Below are 19,634 nucleotides of genomic sequence, written 5' to 3' on the forward strand. Positions count from 1 at the left end.
ATAAACCAGTTCATAATAAGTTGATTTCTTGATTTATATATCTTCGTGATGAGCATTCCAGGAACAATTACGTTCCTTACAACTGATCTCCTCTTGCGTCGACTTACAAACATACTATGCATATAGGCCTACATGTATATGTTTACATCTACATAAATTTACATAAGTGTGTATGTATGCATTTTGGACCTACATTTTACTTATCATTCTCCTTTACGAAGCATGGATAGTACTATCTCAGTCCCATTTACACTTCCCTCTGTCTCAAGAAGAAATATTCTCAGTTATTTCCTCTTTCATGTCGACGAGTTGATACGGTATAGGGCTTTTTACACTTGTAAATTTTTGCTTAGTCCCGTACCAACGGTGGGGCTGGGAGGGGGGGGGGGGGGGCTTAGCCCCACTGTTGGTACGGGACTATCCTTAGCCCACTTTCTGTTTACACTCGTTTTTGCCAAAGTGGGCTAGCCCCACCGATAATCCCATACTATCTGGCCCTGCAAAATAGCAGGGTTAGCACCGCAATGCGGTGCCAAGCAAGTGAGTGTAAACAAAACGAAAAAATAATCCGGAGCTAAGTGACGGAGACAAAGTCCGACCCCCACTGACCAATCAGAAACGAGGTAATCAAATGCTGCCGGTGCGTGCGTGTACGTGTACAGTGCACAGCGTAATCATGAATATTCATGTGGTTTGGAAAGTCCGGGGCTAAGAAATACGAGTGTAACAAGTCAGTTTTCTCCTTAGCCCCGGACAAGAGATAGTACGGGACTAATTGGCCAGTGTGAAAAGCTGAAAAAAATTAGTACAGGACTAACGATAGTCCTGGGTCAGAGAAAGTCCGGGGTTAAGAAACACAAGTGTAAAATGGGCTTAAGTGTTCTCTAGGGGGTTGAGGGGCGCTGGTTGGCGCTTTACGTTGCCTCGGATCTTTATATCACACGGCACTGCCACGGAGCTTTGCTGCAGACGGTAGTGACGTCACACGTACACCAGGTTGTTTTACGCGCCAAAATAGGCATTGAGGAAAATACGCTATCCAGCGTGCTGATTCAATTTTAGCTATATTCAATTTAGTCGGTAACAATGTTTTTCTGAGCTTGTCCCTTATGAAAATGAGCAAAACTGCATGCCTACGGTTAGCTGAATATTATGCTAATTATAACACGGCGTGTTTGCCAGATATTACACATTTAAGCTGCGTTTGTCAATAGACTCTATTAAGCAGCATTACCATCAATATCATTGTAGGTTTGTTCAGGATTTGACATCCGGAATACTCGCATAAACTTAATATCACCTAGATTATGACCGTAGATTATGGAGCTTTACATTTTGATCTGATAGGTTGAATCTTCATAGGTTTCCAACGGAATAATAGAAGTTTTCTTGCAGTGAATTGTGACATCCTTACTACCTCTTAGTAACCTTCAACTTGACGGATTCACACGGTGTGCCCTTTATCAATTATGTCGATAGAGTATAATAGGACTGGGAACGCGGCTTTCAATCATAAATCTTTAATTCATAAATGGTATTAACACTGCTTAAATTCTAAATTTAATTTAGACTTGTTCATACCAGCTAATTGACATGGTAGAATCAATAGACCCAGTTCACATTTTCATCGTGTAGAATATTATGTATAAATATTTATTCATCTTGAGCACATTCTCACTGTCATAAATAGACTCCCCCCCCAAAAAAAAAAAAAGACGAAAAAAACCCGACCAACAACAACCTTGAAATCACACAAGGAACGGCGCTCCTTCTTGAGAAGGAAGATGGTATCTTCCTTTCCTTTTAAAATTGCATAACATATCAGACATTTTTGATCGCGTTGCATGAGGCAGAGATCTTAATTCATACATTCCAAGGCACTCTCCACTTTCACAGAACATGGATGTCGGTTCTCTATGCAGTTATCTAAGCTAGGTCCTACCTATCTTATAGTTGAGAAAAGAAATGAATATGTATAACACTGTATAACAGGATGAATAGCCCAACCCTCTTTCTTTGACAGGTGCATAACCAAATGCAAACTATCTTGAGCACGCCTACTCGCGCTAACAACAGTCTTATAATTAGGTTTTGTCTTATGCAAGGCAAATGGAACTGCTATCGGTGGTCCGAATGAGGAGCACTGGGCTTCGTGTTTCGTCTCCTAATCCAGGAGGGGATAAGAACAACGACCAAGCATCGATCAATGCGGCTTAAACCTTGTCAGGGATATACGCGAATGAGGTAGATCACGGTGCCACAGAGGATGTCGAGATTTTTTTTCTTTCTTTTTTTTCTGCGGAGAGGATCTAGAACGGTTGGGTAACACCGCGAACAATTTACTGCTGAGAGCATTTGTCATCTTGCGGAAGTGAATGTGGAGGCTTGGTTGTGGTGGTGGAGCTACAGTAATGCAGAAAATGAACTCAATTTCCTCTAGCACGAAATTGCTGTGTTCAAGTGTGAGCAGGCAAGTTCCTGAGTTATCATGATCCTGTTTAAAGGACTTTGGGATGATCTTTAAGAGATTTTGTAATTCGCTCCCTTCGTGGAAGAAACATCCGAACGACCAAAAGCGATGAAATCGATATCTGTGACATTGTGGCAAACTGCGATGATTCATCAGATGTGATTGTCTTAAAAAAATATTCTTGACTATATAGTTTTCTCGGGCGGTGTGCTGTAATAAACAAGTTGTTTTATAGGAGTTGTTCCTTCTTTTTACCTGCGATTTTGATGAACTAGATGGCCCCAATTCTCCTGCAGCCGACAGCTGTTTCATGACATGAGACTAGAATGAAAATCGTCCACACCCTAAATGGAAAGTTGGGTGGTACCATTGTGGAGCCAAGTTTAACTTGGGTTCCCGCCCCTAAAAAAAACACACACACACACACACACACACACACACACACACACACACACACACACGACACTCCGGGGACCGCAGTAGAGTACTTTTTGCGCGACGAAATGAGAGAGTTGTAGAGAAAAGAAATGGCATGGGGGGGGGGGGGGAGGGTACACTGAGCAGAGGGGGTTTCACACCGGTCTTTTCGTAGAGTTGCGTAGTATCGCGTGCAAGTGCTGCATGCAGTGACTACACAACTATACGCTGTGAGTACGCAACTCTATACGTAACAGTACGCCGAGGGACGCAACTCTACGTAATAGTACGCCGAGGGACACAAAATAGGTACTCGAGATGTACGCAAAGAAAATAATAAAATAGACATGTTACTTTTTTGGCGTACATTTCGCGTACCTGTTTTTCGTCCCTATAGGTGTACCGTTACGTAAAGCTGCGTAATCACTGCACGCAACCACTACGCAACCCTACGCAAAGCCCGTTGTGAAACCCCCTTGTGGTCTCCAAGACAGAAAAAGCCCGCGATAATCCCGCGAAAGGTTGGGATGGGGGAGGGTTCAGAAATGTTGCCAGTTCTGACATAGGGGATACTTTCAAAGGGAGGGAAAGATCATAAGTGTACACAAAAATATATTTAATGATAGGCCTACTGACAAGGAGGAACTGGGATTTAAACATTAACATTCATGTTCTACGGCAAGTGATTTACAGCTCCCGTTGGAATGGGACATCAGGGTGTCAAAAGAGAGCAATGTTTGTAATTTTCAAGGTTCGTTACTTTGAAAATGTGTTAATCAAAAATGTTAGATGTAAAAAAAAGATGTTGCGTGCTGACAAACCTTCTCTTTTTCATTTCGGATTAACGAACCTGCGGAATTAAGAACCCTTTTTCGTTTTCAGATTAACGAACCTTCGGAATAACGAACTCTTTTTTCTTTTCTTTTTTATTTTCGGATCAACGAACCTGCGAAATAAGAAACTGTCACCGTCAAAAAAGAGGTGATGCAGATGAGAACCACCGATTCGACAGTGACGGTGCACCAAATCAGACATCAGCCTATATTTTCTACAGCACTTATCGCAGACAGCGTTCTATTATAGGCTTTTCTATTCATTTGCCATGCAACATAAGTAAATATCTTTAAACCTTAAGTTTTCAGATCTAGCAGGTAGGGCACTTTAAGGAACATAAAACTAAAACGTCACAACTCTACTCGGATGTGGGTTTGTATTGATTGTGGTGTAATTAAATACACTCGCGGAATGAGGTAGAGATGGGGGCATCTGCAGGCGATATACAGAAGACGAAACTATATGCATAAATTTCCATGAAATTATCGATCATGTACTGGAACAGGCCTAATATCCTAAGGTTCTTCATCTTACGCGAAAGTCTTTTTCCTCTGGGTAAAATATTTTAAAGTGCAAGGTGATTTTCCGTATGGTCCATGATCTTCCATTCTGAATACACCACGTATGATTTGTGTCGCTATTTTTTTAAACCCTAGCTTTTGTCAGCAGATAGTCGTCATCATGTACTGTGCATTATCGCCATGTTAAATTGTGGCTGTTTGTGCCGAAAAGACTGTTCGAACTACAAAATATTTACTTTGTTGTTTAATAGTAAAGTTAAAATAAGCAAAAACAACCCCAACTAATTGTATCTAATAGCAATGTGTACAGGAAAACATCGTAGTTTGTACGTCATGGTTACACCTCCCTTCTCCAAAATAAGAGAATGTTTACCTTTTCTGTTTTGAGCTACCTGCCATGCTATTACTGCTGAAGAATCATGATGTTAACTCATATTCGCCTGCATGTAACGTATGAAGTTTACAAATAAAAACATCTCTCAAGTACTGATACAATGTCATGGTTAAAATGAAAGTGTTTTATAGTAACGATAGCAAAAGCAGTATTCTTTACCTATATAGGCGAGTCTGGCTGATTTCTTATCTAAATGGCCCTGTCGTTTGTAAATACCCCATCACTGCAAGTCATTCTTTTATACACTTTGAAAAGGGGCGTTGTGGGTAGAACATTTTGTCCACAGATGATGACAGCACTGGACAAGATTCGAACCCGAGACCAATTCAGACCCTCCTCAGTTATGTCACCGTGCTTCGACTATACACAGCAACATAACGCAGAACAAGGCCTGTACATGAGTGTGTGTAAATACGAAGTGCTTTAACCAAAAAAAAAAAAATCATTCGCACCTCAGACGCGTAAACAGCAGTTATCAGATATATCACAAGTGAGAAATTTCGCGCGACACCTTTACGAGCTGAACTGTTCTCGCATTTCAGAACTGGGGAGCCAGAGTGCCGGGGAAGGTCACGGGGGAAAGATCGTTATAGCTCCAGTGCTCTGAGTCACTCCAGTGACTATCATGCGATGTTTGTCATTTCACAGGGTGAGAAGAGCCCCCTTGGCTGGTAGAACATCTTTTCGTTGGTAAGTTTGACTTTAAGTCACGGTAAACCACCCTTATCCACTGACCGGAGCTTCATTAATCTTCAGAAAATGAAGTATCACTTTTAGACGGATGTCTTTTTTGCGTCCTTTTGCGTCAAAATCCAGGCAATCGTATTCTCCTGACGTGCTCAGTGCAATCTTCTCATTTTATTTACTTATACATTTGGCTCATACACGATGCAACATGATTAAATGTTTCCAACAAACTTTCGACAGTCACTTCCGCAAGTGCATATTTTGTTTTCAGACGTGCTTTGGACTTGAGGGTGCAATACAGAGCTTATTTCTTCGCTACTTTGAGCAATTGAGTGCTTCGTGATCCATAATACCACACCTTAAATACTGTGTTTTATTATTGTGGTTGATTTGGTTTTAGCGTCTATTCTGCAGAAAGTGAGTCTTTTTTAGATGATTCCGGAGACTTGGAAGCATGAAACAGAAAACGTGGTGCTTTTAATAGTTTTCGGATATTCTTCTTAAAAAAAAAGTCTTGTAATTTCCTCGCTTGTCATCAATTGGGTATATAAAAGCGTGCACGAAACCTCACAGAAAATAGAAACGCTACAAACAGTATAACATAATCATGAATAGAAGAATGCTTTTACGCGAGTGCCAAGTTTAGGATTAGTCGAAAAAAAACCCCTAAAAATGGTAGCCATCCAGTTTCAAATTCCCTTCTTGTTACACACTCAATAAAGAGTGACTAGATTTTAAAATATATTCTTTCAGAATCTTAAGTATTACTCAATTGATTTTGATCTAGAGACTCTTTTTTTATTGGTCTTGTGATGTTAGGTCACATTTGTTACACTTTCCACCATAAAAGAGGTTCGTACAACTTGTATTTGCCTGAAGAGTAAAAAAAAAAAAGAAGAAGAAGGGAGGGAGGGATGACACCCATAGAGATAGGACAGAAGAAAAGGAAAAAAAGAACAGAGGGGTTTGTTTGCTTTCATCAAGGTTTACACAAATGTATATCAGCTGGATCACAGATCAGCAAGGCGTGACAAAATATTTTCTCACCCAGAGCAGATGAATAGCGTTGTATGCCAGGTCATGGTCGGTCACATGGTTACGTAAGGGACTAGGTGCGGCGAGGTAAAATTTACACGAAGGAATTTCGTGTAAAGCACACTTTCACTGACAAACAATAGGATCACTGATATCAAGAGAGCAACATCGTTTTAACAGCTGTCTTCAAAGAGCACATGGACCTTATATATTTCGAATATCAGAAGGAAGAACATTCCAAATATCGGGTTCGGTGTATATGATAAATTTCAGAGCCATCACCCTTCCTGCATGATTATGTAGGCCTAAATGAAATTTCTCAGATTGTCTTATAGGATAAGAGCGTACATCCTTGTTCAATTTTACTTTTAATAATGAGAAGGAAAAAAAGAAGACTGTCATTATATACGATAGGGGAAAAGCACCAAGTAATCCTATTGCAAATTAATTTCGACGAAAATAAGTTCACATCTTTCCGAGATCGCAGGATATGCCACAATATCCATATCTTTATTCCTCTCCTGACGAAGTAAACAGTTGTACACAAAAAATCAAGTCTCCTAGTGTTCATTTCCATTTTCTCCGCAGTGTCTTCTCAAAGAGAATGACTTAAGGGTTTTGTTAAAAAGCTAATAACTAATTTCTTTATGGTCCCAGAAGATCTTAGGGTAGCACGCCTCGCGGCATCGCGGACGTGCTATTACTGTTCTATCAGTGACATACACTCCGCGATAGTAACGCTTTGTTAATCTTCCGTCGGTTGGAATTCCCACGACCATTGATGAAAACGTGCAGGGAATGTCTTATCTTCCAGCGTACGATTGCGACTGAGCAACAAGATAGTTTAAAAAAAAAATGTTCTAACTGCTACCCTTTCATTGATCATAATATTCTTTTTGACTGAACCCCCCCCCCCCAAAAAAAAAAAACAACTAACTAACAAAAAAGTAATATCTTGTCAGGGCCCGTTGATATCCTTACCTCAATTGGTGTATGGTCTACACGGCGTATATTCCACCTTAATCCATTGGCGTCTGTACTAGTTGAACATCAACTACGGACTATTGATTGCACGGAGATAGACTATTTGCAATAAGCAGGTGTCTAAACAAGCCACTAATGGTTAAATTTGTGTTTTTACATGCTTGTCCAAAATGCGAGACATGTCACGGCCGTACTCTTAACCTCTTAATGAATCAATAAACCTGATTAAAGGAATCAATTAAAGCGTAGTACCTGAACCCGTGTTACCTGAACCCATCATTATTCAAGAGTTCAATAGGAAGTCCTATATAACTGAATGACACGCCATTAACATTCTGTTAGTCGTCGTGTAACCTACATTGGACAGTAAATTCTTGTTCAATTCAAGTTTGAAAAGAATGCTCTCTTACAAGCACAAGAGGGACAAATTGATCAAAAAGGGATAGAAATATTTGAATGTGCACATAAAGAGGTGATGATGTCATCGCCTTGCAACTTACCATGTAATTTGCTGGTAACATCAAAAATAACCTTTTTTTTTTATTCAAACGCAATTTTGCCTTGGTCTCAAATCCTACACCTGACTAATCATTATTTAGAAGTTATTCAGCTACGAATTACATTAGTTTAAATGCTTTGATTGCAGAACGTAATTTTTGCCACTTTTTTACACGATCAATGGAAAATTGTGACATCAGCAGCTCACTCATTCGCATATTCAAATCAACTGTTTAAGGACTGTCTTGCACAAATTCGCGAATCTCTAAAACGTCATAATTTCGTTTTGATTAAATTTTCACTGTTTCCCTTCAAAAATTGTACTTTTTCAGACTAAATAATCCGGAATCCCCCTTTTAATCCACATAACGACTGAATTCCTAGGAGAACATGATTACACGATATTTCATTTTTCTATCCTAATAAGATAGCATACCATAAAGTAAAGAAATTTTAAAATGAAGATGACTGAAATTCCAGAACGAGCAATATCATGTTTGTTCCGACATTGCTACAATGATATTTACTTCTTTCTGTTTGAATCACGAGATAAGCGGTTTGCATGAACCAGTATGCGGCGCTGCTTTACATTATTACATTGAATTAAAATGCATAATCTCTTGTACATGTGACTCTGTATCAACATGAAAAGCTTTTTCTCAAAACTGGCCTGGTTCCGTCCGATTCCTGTGCCAAGTTCTCGATATTACAATTATGTGCACCAACGAATATTATCACTGAAAAGTTTAGAATCAGAAACATTTGATATAACTTCACCAGAAAATAGATGTCAGGCGGCTTTATCAAGTTACACTGGTGATGGGTCTAAGCATATCATGTGTGTTTATATGTGTGTGTGTGTGCTTGTGTGCTTGTGTGCGTCATTTTGTGTCATACAACATGCATGCTTTTAAAAGGTTTATTGGAATTGTCATAGTGAAGCAAAAAGTCTTTTTGATTCCGCACATGCCTTTAATAGAAGTGAAGTCACTTTCTTTGTCACTTAATACGTATCGACAATTCCTCTTCATAAGATCAACACATGCAGCTACCCAGTTCAGTAGGAACAGGCGCAAAGATAACACTGATTCTTACGCCTTGAGACAGGTTAAAGAGAGAGAGAGAGAGACAGAGAGAGAGAGACAGAAAAAACCCTCTTAAGTAAAGGGCATGATTGATAACATCAATACTCCCGTGGTAGCTGAGTGATAGGTCACTCAAGGGCACTGGAAAACATTCATGGAGAACATGCCGTGTTATCACACGTACCATGTTGTGAGAAGCATGCCCCTCTTAAGACGGAAAGACACCCACCCAGTCACTCAGTATAAAAGTCATTACACAACCACCTCGTTCTTATAAACTGTCAAGAGCATTGTGTGGGTGCTTGGGGGTAACTGCTCCCGGGGCCTGCAATTTCAAAAACACGAAATGAGTTCGACAAACTCAGCATCGAGAACCTTGGCAAATTTGAACAGCTCATACAACACCGTACAAACATGGATTAGTCAATACCAATTGTACTAAGTACCAGATTTTCGTCTGGACAGTATTCCGTGTAGAGAATGTAAACTAAGCGAATCGAATCACTAACTTGTGAACAGAGATTATTGAGCGTCCCTAATGGGTTGTAAATTCACGCATAAAAAAAGTTTCTCCGTATATGTCATTTTCGTTGTCGTTCCAATGGAACAAACTTCGAACAGAGAAAAAAATACTTTAACCGCGTACGATTTTCAGATTCGATACGCGTTCGTTAGATAAAAGAAATGTCTGTAACTACGCATATACAGCTGTAATTTAAATGACACGAGCAAGGTATTTTTCTTTCATGCATGATCAAAATATTCATGTTATGCGAGTATACATGTACATATATTTAAGTAATACACACACACACCACACACACATATTATCATTATTATTTTTATTATTATTATTATTATATATATATATATGTACATGATATACTGTATACATACTATGTACGCTTTAATCATTTGCATGTTGATTTGTAATTGTGTCATATCTGCTTATCCATTGCTCCAAACCAAAATACAAACAAACAAACAAACAAACAAGCAAACGATGAAAAACAAATACGAATTCCATTCTTCGAATCATTTCATGTATCTTGATTGCATATACCTAATTAGTGCGATGATGCATTACAAACGGCATTCCAGGAATACTGCAAACTCCTGAAAACCTACGTCAGAGACAAATGTATGGTCAAAGCCGAGCAGACTAATTCTTAAAAGCATAATGACCTTCTGGTGGTGATTATTCACCCGGAGTAATCCCTTCAGCCTTTTCGAACAACGCTAGAGAGGCAAATGAAAAAAAAGAAGAAATAGAGACGAAATGTCTACTAGCGGGCGTTTGACGGGAGTTTGGAGAAAAATAAAACTCGGATGCCATGACGTGTCAGAAAAGCGAACATGCATACAGTTAAAGTGATGCAGTGGAGTGTAACATTTGCTGGAATTATTTAATACAGATGGCGTCGCAGCCACGCTCAGAATTATGTCTCACACCTACCGTGCCGACATCATATTTTGGTCAACCACGTGACGCTCCCGGATACACAATGGGATAGGGAGACTTAATGAGTTATCCACTTTAATTGAGAAAAGCAAAATAATAATGATAATGATAATGATGATAATAATAATAATGATGATAATAATAATAGCAATAATAAAACAATAAAAGTAAAAACAAGAAATGAAATAAAATAAAATAGAATCAATAAAAGATAGATAATGATGATAATGATAAAAAAGGAAAATTAGATTAATAAAGTATAAATAGAATGTATGTATGGATTAAAGGGAAATCGTTGAAATGCAAACACAGCCAGTCAGAGTACATTTCTGTGCAGCTATAGTGCTTGCGAGTTTGTTTGTTCTTTTCTTGTGCTTTGTCCAAGAGGTTTCTGTTTTCTGGGGGAAAGCAATGATCACATTTTATAAATATCCTGTCTCTAAAGCAAAGTCTAGCAACACATTTTAAGAGACGAAGGGGGCAATTATGAACAATTGACAATGCTGTAAGGATCGACTTAATGCGATAAGGAGTCAGAAAACTGGTGTGATTCGATCAGATTTTTCGTAAATCCTGGAGTTACATCGCAGTTTATCTGTAGTAGTATAGTTAAAGAAGTAGTCTTCAAAAGTGCAATGGAAGAACCCGCGATGACAGGTGCGGGGAAAGTTACCGGCAGCCGTGCTCTTGATAGCAGGAAAAGTATGTCACTCACCGTTCTACGCCAAAGCAAATACGGATTCTATCGCGAGAGCATTAAACAAACATACGGCAGAATCAATATGATCTATCCCCAAGGATGTTCTCCCCCCTCCCCTCCCCCACCCCCCCCCCCCACACACCTAATGCTTTATAGGGATGTATGTATGTGCACGGATTCGCGTGAAAACGAATGAAACCATGGACGTACTATAAGTGAGCGAGCTAAGTGGTTGACTGCAACCATTTGTCTCAGACCATTTACTATGAAGATGAGCGACTACATTTTACTTTACGTGCAGAGCTTTTATCCACAGACTATATCGGCCCTTTCGCAAGTGTCATCGTGTAGATGGCCCATCTCGCCTATCATCCGGTCCTTGTCGTACAAACTCGCTCACACCGATGAATGTTTCGTTCAAAAAAGACCTTTTCAGCGTAATTCGAATATGCCATGTCAAGCAACGTCAAGCATTATTTTCAACAAAAATGTGGTATTCTGAATCTGCCATTGTTACGAAATGACAGAAGACGTGGTGAATTGTTTGTCGCCGGGCAAATGCTAAAAATTTGTCGAATGAATATGAATATAATGATTATCTCTTTTTTCCGCTTTCAATATCAGACACGCTTGTATGTGTATGTTCATTTTGGCACATCAACTGCCACAGCCTATGGTAGAAATGCATAAATATATTAAAACAACAAATCATATGCATCCATCGTTTGAAGTATGCATGCCTTTCCATTATCATTCTTATCCCGCTGTGCATACGACATTCAGAATGAAATGAGAGGCGACGACTTCTTTTTTTATGGATTAGGAGGACATAAAATCAATTTTAATTCGTCAACTCTGTTACAATGAACCTCCGTCGCGTGACGTTTATCCAGAAGGAAAGACGTGACGTCACTGGATTGATGGCAAACGCCCAAATCGGCCTCCTGCTCGAAAGACATTCTCTTCACTGATTGGTCTTTCGAGGGCTGAGATTTGCACCTAGCCATCAGAGGACTTAATGAGCTCGAAGCCCTGGTTTCAAATAAGAAAAAAAAAAGAAAGATTAAAGGAAAATCTTAATTAAGGGCGACGCGGGGCATTCTCCTTCAACGCATGGGAGACGCGGGAATGTAAGACTCTCTTTCGAGAGATAGAACGAGACCCTCTAGAACCAACACTTCCCAAATGAATTGAGGGGCAGTCGGTTGACTCTTTGCGCCGTTAAAGACGCGGAATTGTTGGAGATGGCGCCGTACAAATCGAGTCCACAATCGGAACAACTTACTGGTAGATGATCATGTAGGAAAATAATTAATCGAAGACAACAGAAAAACACAATACACCCAGTTACCCACCCATACATACATATTATATATAAGTATTCTTAGTTTCCACTACGTAGTGAATACGAAAATTCAGTTCAAAAACGAAAGTATCGTGAAAATAAGACATCATAAGGAGTTCGCTCATTCCAAGCAGTCGTACCGACACTTGGAATAGCCTACCGGAAGTCATTAAGGAGCAAGACACTGTGGACCAATGTAAAAATCGCCTAAAACCCGCCTTCTTGCTACTGAATAAGTACTCACGCAATGCGATTGTTGGTATATTGTGATTTTTTACATTGCTTCATTCTACTGCTCCTCTCCCACTTTATCTATCTCTTCATCTCTCGCTCTCACTACCTTTTGTATATTACACGTTTTTGCGCAGTTATTTTCTTAGAGATACAGTGTATTTATCAGTGTTCATCAATGTCGAGATTTCAATACTAATTGCAATTGTGCTTTCCACGAAAGAAATTGATTTGCATGTTATCTCCCGATCCTGATGTGTTTATTTCTTTTCTTCTTTTCTCCATTTCTATATACAAAGAGCATAGGGAATTCATCTGTGGTGATATGCGCTACAGAAATGTAGTTTATTATCATTATCATTTATCAAAACATCAGAATGTAATAAAAACCAACATTGAATTGCCTGAATATTTGTCATTTTCTTGGCGTGTCCTACTAGCAATTTTAAATTTTACTATTTCAGAAATTTGCCATTGAACGCCACATCGCGATAAGATTTTTTATTTTATTTGACATGCGCCTCACGTTTCTTAAATATTAATTGAAAGACGACGGGAAACACACACTCAAAAATAGGTGAGCGCCTAAAATCGAAGCTAGTGAGTTATCAGAGGCATCTTCGCAACTTAATTGGTCATTTGAATATACTTCAATGAAAAACTGACGATTTCTACTAATAAAATAAGTCGAAATTCTGCTGACCTGAAAGCGACCTACTACAAGCAAATGGGAAGGTCGTGTTTAGAACTTGTAAAATGAATTTCTGGTTCCGACTTTTTCCTCCAGGTGTTGCTACCAGTGGATAACGTTATTTCTTTCTTCCGATCTTGACCATGCTGTACAAATGGGTACACATGGTATTGCTTCTGCGACAACAATAATACCCTTCGACCCCAATCCCCAAAAGTATGCTTGTACACTTAAGAGGCACACTTCAGTGAAGAAAACTATTTATTTTTCATTATTAGTGGCAGGTGTATACTAACAGTACGTGTATTTTTACCGCTAATTGCCACCTTTGATACTGTAAATATTATGAAATAAAATCTTTATACAAATTCAATTACATGAATAAAATCAAGACTGAGTCAGGATTTGACAGACGATCATTTAAATCCAACCGTCAGAAGATTATATTATTGTCTTGAAATTTAGAACGATTTGAAAAAGAGGGAACACTACTTTTATACCAAATCTTTCGTCAGAAAATAAGCTACGTGTTATTTTAAACCCCGATGAGATTAAGAAGTGCAAAGAATCGAACTTTCCTAAATTTCCCCAAGGAGCCCTCTCAGCGAGTTTTTCTCTTCTCTTTCTTGATAAAAGCAGTGCTTGCTGTAATTGTCATTATGTGATATGAATGCAGCGAGTTATATAAGACCATAACCTCATTTGTAGCAAGCGGGAAAGAATGCATCCACAGTCTGCTAACGGATGGAAATTTCATCATCGCGAGATTAATTACATGAGAGTCTGACGCGTTTAATGTGGCGCGGGGCACACTTTTCAAAACCACTTATTAATGACATCCATCCAATGGTATATCAGTTACGGATGTAGGCAGTTAGGTTAATCGGGCTGTTTTCATTATCCAAGACAATGAGCAAAAAGTTGATGCGTGGCTATTGACAACTACAAATGAAATTAAGATTTAACAAAATACCCTCTTATATAAACCGAACTGCGTTTAATTTTGATAGTATTTCCTACCGACGCAACAGTCCTAATGGCTTACGAAATAAACACATTAGCCCATTAAGTTCCTTCGTTCAGAGCGCCGGACCTTTTATTTGACACGATGATTGAAGAGGAAATAAAAGTAGTGCAAATATTTGCGACTTAATCTAAACGTAACGCTACCGAAGAGGGGAAAGACTTTTGTTAATCTTATTTTGTGAAGTGATTCGAACAAAGCAATGACTCTGCATAATTGGATAAGGAAAATTTTCTCCGAGTACAACAGCTGAGTAAAGATTTCAATACTTCTCTACAACAAGCCGATTAAGTATATTTTAACAACGTGATAGAAAGTGATATGGCTTTGTTCAAATGGTTTTGTGCAAGTAAACGTACAGATGCAAGAGAAGGTGACGTTCGATTTTAACGCTTTCCTGGTATACGAGTTAGTTAATATTTACATTTCTTTTGCGCCTGTATTGATTTCTGTCGGTAATATTTTACCATAAATAACTGGACACCTTTTAAGAATATTGTCCCGTGCCGTTTATGTCTCACGAGCCTGTACAGTATCGCGCGTCGTCACACCTGCTCCTAGCCAATTATTTAATTGTGAGATCAATATACAGATATGGGTATTAAAGGAATATTTAGGCTTCAGAGAGACTGTTTGCAGGTCATAAGTATACTCATATCTCAACCTTGGTAGAGAAAGGAGAATGATATTTCTAATTTCGATTATGTTTTTTATCTTCGTTTTTGTGTTAAAAACATCAAAGATAAAAGACATGGTTGAAATAAAGTATTTCTGTCGCAGGCAAAAGTTAAAGACGTTCATGTATATCCTCTGGAAAATATGCCTCATTTAGAATTCACCGCATATTTTTTTTCAGATGATTTAAGTTGATATTAGGGTTGAGAATACGGTCTTAAGGAGGATTTAGTGTTAGAACTCTCCTAGGGCCACTTCAAATGATGTAGAGTACAGATTTTGCGTTCAAAGAGACGCCATTCCCAACGTCCACTTGTTTTGTCTCGTTTTGTTTTGTGTTGGGTTTTGTTTTTTTTTGGGGGGGGGGGTGTTTTGGGGGTGGGGGTCGGGGCTGCTGAAGTCCCTTTAAAAGGTGGTAGCCACTTGTTTATGTTTGTGCGATTGTGTATGTTCATTAATCCATTTGTTGTGCATGGGGGAATCTGTGCGTATGTGTGCGAGTTGTCTCTCGCGAAATGCAAACCAAGGCGACAAATAAATCAAAGCTTAAAGATTATATATACCAAGTTCTCGAGTGACATTCTTTAACGACAACATACATTTTATAAGAATGGTTGTAAATCCATTTCCCGTAAATATTTAATCAACTGAATTCATTAGCAATCTCTAATTCCCGTACTTACTCTAAGGTGTCTTTCTTGAATATAGAGTTTAGCAGCTTTAATTATTATGAATACTTACTTCACTGTACAAATGTCCTTATCGTCCTGGGTCAGGTGCAGAAAATTTCAGTTGAATGTGAATGATATCTATGTGTGCATTAAAGCAAAGTCGATGATCAGAGAGCTCGGTAGGTTGCAAATATCAAAATGAAATCAGAGCTAAATACTATCTGTTTCTCACTTTAAAACAAGAACAGAATTGTTCCAGCTTGTCTTTGCCTATTTCATTTTGACACCAAAAGCCTGAAAACAGGGAAACATGAAGTTAAAAATTTGATAGGTTAATTATACAATCTATCAACAACCAAAAAAAAAAAAAAAAACCCCAGAAGAAATAAACAAGACAAAACAAGATTCAAATCAGTTATTAGAAAAAAGAGAGAAAACTCACCTTGAAATCGCATGCACCGTCCTCTTGTCACAACGAATATTCCTGAGGTGTAGCAATCAAGTTTGGCGCCACAAAGTAAAACTGAACAAGTTTCAAGGTTCTCCTGTCCAACACCTCATGCAGATTGGGGGCTAGGTCTTCGCTTCGGGGTGTCAAAAGCTGAGAATGCTTCTAATGTACGAACAATTAACTATGTATACCGCCAGATCCAGGAGGACAGTCGTACTTCGCCCGATTGCAATCGGGGTAATGGCTAAACGTCAGCTGCTGCCCCACAGGTCTTCTACCAGACTACTCTCCAGATGAAATTGAGAAAGAGGCGATTCCAATGTTGCAACGCGCCATATAGAGAAAACTGTGCGGAATGGATACTGTTACATCTTTTCGCGACTTGTGTGCTTGTGCGGGCGGAACTAACTCGGCAAGCGCGGACAACTTTGTGTACCATGCGAGCGCGTTCACGTATGGTGGTAGTCACGCTCCTGTAGAATCTCATGCGCAAGGAAGCTTTGCTATGGTGTATCACCAAACTCAGTCTCGCGTTGCGCCACCTATTTCGACCACAGTGGCAGAAGTATAAGTTCCATTAAGCCGCTCTCCATGCAGAAAGTTCGACAGTGTGTTAGATCAGGTGTTGTTGTTTGTTTGTTTTTTCTTCCACCAAATAGTATGGTTATCGTTAAACATGCTTGAATACTAGTATAGACTGAGCAACGTAATCAGAATGAAAGCTGATACAGTGTCTTTCAGCAACAAGATTGTATGTGCTAAATGATGACAAAGCGATTCCTCATGCACTTTATGGAAATGCCAGAAATGGTTAACAATGTCGTTCAACTTTAATGTATCTAAGATTTATACTCAATTTCTATGGGTCATGTTCATTCCATAAGCTAACTCTGCAGAACTTTTTACGGAAGAACTTGCCAGATTGAATTAAGAATGCAGATTTATTAGATGTTTTTAAGAAAGCTGTGAAAACTTAACTTTATATTATGGAAGGTTGTTTAAGATGAGAACTCGATGTGAATCCGTGACCTAAAAACTTGTCTTTTCCTTTACCTGCAGATGAGTACATATTGACTGAAGTGATATGCGCCAGGATGGATGCGGTTGTATCATTATGATTATAATCATTAATATCATTATTATCACTTTAAAGATATACTTGTTATTACTATAATGATAGTAATAATAATAATCATCATCATAATAATAATAACAATAGTGATGATAATGATCATATTAATAATGATGATAATAATACTAATACTACTACTACTAATAATAATAATTATAATAATTATTACTATTATCATTGTCATAATTATTGTCATAATTATTATCATCATCATCATTGCTACAGACTGAAGCGATATTTCGCCATGTAACAGTGTAAATAAGGTTGTATCATCATCATCATTGCTATTATTGTTACTACTACTACTACTCTTAGTATTAGGTTTTGTATTATCTTATATGGGTCTATGATATAGTCCTACACTATTTACTTCAAACCTTATTGTATCCATGTGCAATTTTTAGAGTCCTCTTTTTGCTCGGCCTACTCATATCTTACATCAACAGAACAATTATTTGTGACATGTTAAAAATGTATTGAATGAAGGTCACAAAGTGGGTATTTCCATTGTTTCTATGGGCTAAGGTATTTCAAATATAACATGTCCCACTATGATTTTTTTCTTAAGTTATTCATCACGACAGTCGTGAGCCTTTATCACCGCTCCTCTTCAAAAGTTTTTTTTTTAAAGAGGAAATTCACCCCCAAAATAAGTAAAGATCATAAGAAACAGCAAAATATTCCCTAGAGAACGACACAAAATGGCAAAAATCGATAAGAAATAAGAAAGATGTTTGATTTGATTTGATTTGATAATGGTTTATCGAAACAAACATGCAAAGTAGTAAGCCCGAAGGCTAAATAATGCATCACATTGAAAAACATATCAATTACATCAAACAACATACAATGTATGAACATTTCAACAATGACAAATACCGATTACATTAACATAAGAAATATACAGCATCATATCAAAACAATAACCAATTCATACCGATTATTACACAAAATATATTACTTTAAAATGATAACCATGTTATCAACGTACTCGTACGCACACACGCGCGCATACATTTTGGGGTAAATTTCCTCTTTAAGTCTTTGTATAGGTGTTTTAAGCACTTTAACTGCAGCTCACAACGGAAAGTTTTGCTTTCGCTGGCTGAAGGAATTCCTCCTATTCACCTCGAGTAAGTTGCCAGGATTAGTAATGGACAAGCGACAGCTGCTGGGCCAAAAAGGGAACCGCGAGGGGTTTAGTTTGAATTATTAACGAAGAACAGGTGTGAAGGCAATCGCAAGCTGGAATCTATAGCTTAGAAGTTTTATCAAATAGAATTTCCTTAATATATTGCGCTTCCAAACAACATTTCTGCGACCGCTGTAATCATACTCAGAGCAGGGAGGTGAGACGTTACTGCCCTGCTCAGAGCGACATGCAGATACGTACTCACACACACAAACCAACACACATAAACACACATACATATACACACAGGAACAAATGGAAATTATTAAAAGGAACTGTAAATTAATAAACGTTCAGTTGTGTGTTAAAGGGGGTACCCTCTAAACGACTGGACAGAGAGACAAATATACACGTAACGCAGTGCATTTCCAACATACACCAGTCACAAACATACACCACGAATTGTGAAAGTTCTTTTTACTGTTTTCAAATTTTAGACATAAATTCTCTTTCCCCGCCCCCCCCCCCTTAACTCGGTAACTTTGCGACAAAGTAGAAATGCACCTGTTTCTATTATGTATGCGACTCTTGCCTTTGTCATATTTGTCGCTGCTATATAATTTAGGCCACCTTCTCACAGGCCGTTGAGTTGTCGGTGACTATCTTTACTAGAAAGGTATGCATAGGATATGAATATGATATTCATGTAATTATTCATATAGAGAGATACATTCCGGCAGACTTACACACAGACAAGTAGGATCCATGGTGGCTGTCAATATGCATGTACACATCGTACTAAATGGTGCCGACTGTCGAAGCCAACATCATAACGAGAAAAATAATGATCGATATCTTTCTTATCTTTTGAGAAATTATTCCTCACCGTTACGGCAAAACGGTTTGTCAAAAGGATAGTCTATATCACCGGATAACTTCCGCAGCTCGGTTACACTTCGTTATTCCGAAGGTTCATTAATCCGAAAGAATGACATAAAGTTCTACATTCCAAACGATCGTTATTCCGGAGGTTAGTTACTTGGAAAACATGATAACATGATAACATGAAGCGCGCTATTCCGAAGATTCGTTAATCCGAAATTGAAATAAGGCTCCTTATTCCGAAGGTTAAAATCCGAAAACAACATAAGGTTCATAATTCCGAAGGTTCATAAGTACGCGTCTTCTTTTTTTT

At 38.4% G+C, this 19,634-nt stretch overlaps 1 protein-coding gene across 1 annotated transcript in view; it reads right to left on the reverse strand.

The window, feature by feature from the left end:
* LOC139712792 (oxytocin receptor-like) overlaps positions 1-16,481 on the reverse strand; it is a 90,777-nt gene extending 74,296 nt beyond the window's left edge. Inside the window, exon 1 of the mRNA XM_071624584.1 lies at positions 16,167-16,481. The gene's annotated coding sequence lies outside the window, so the exon portion shown is untranslated. The remainder of the gene's footprint in view (positions 1-16,166) is intronic.
* Positions 16,482-19,634: the final 3,153 nt, after the last annotated feature.

Source organism: Diadema antillarum, unplaced genomic scaffold (assembly GCF_040938485.1).
Source record: "Diadema antillarum isolate AM-2024a unplaced genomic scaffold, OU_Dant_1.0 seq00001857_RagTag, whole genome shotgun sequence".
Classification (NCBI taxonomy): Eukaryota; Metazoa; Echinodermata; class Echinoidea; order Diadematoida; family Diadematidae; genus Diadema; species Diadema antillarum.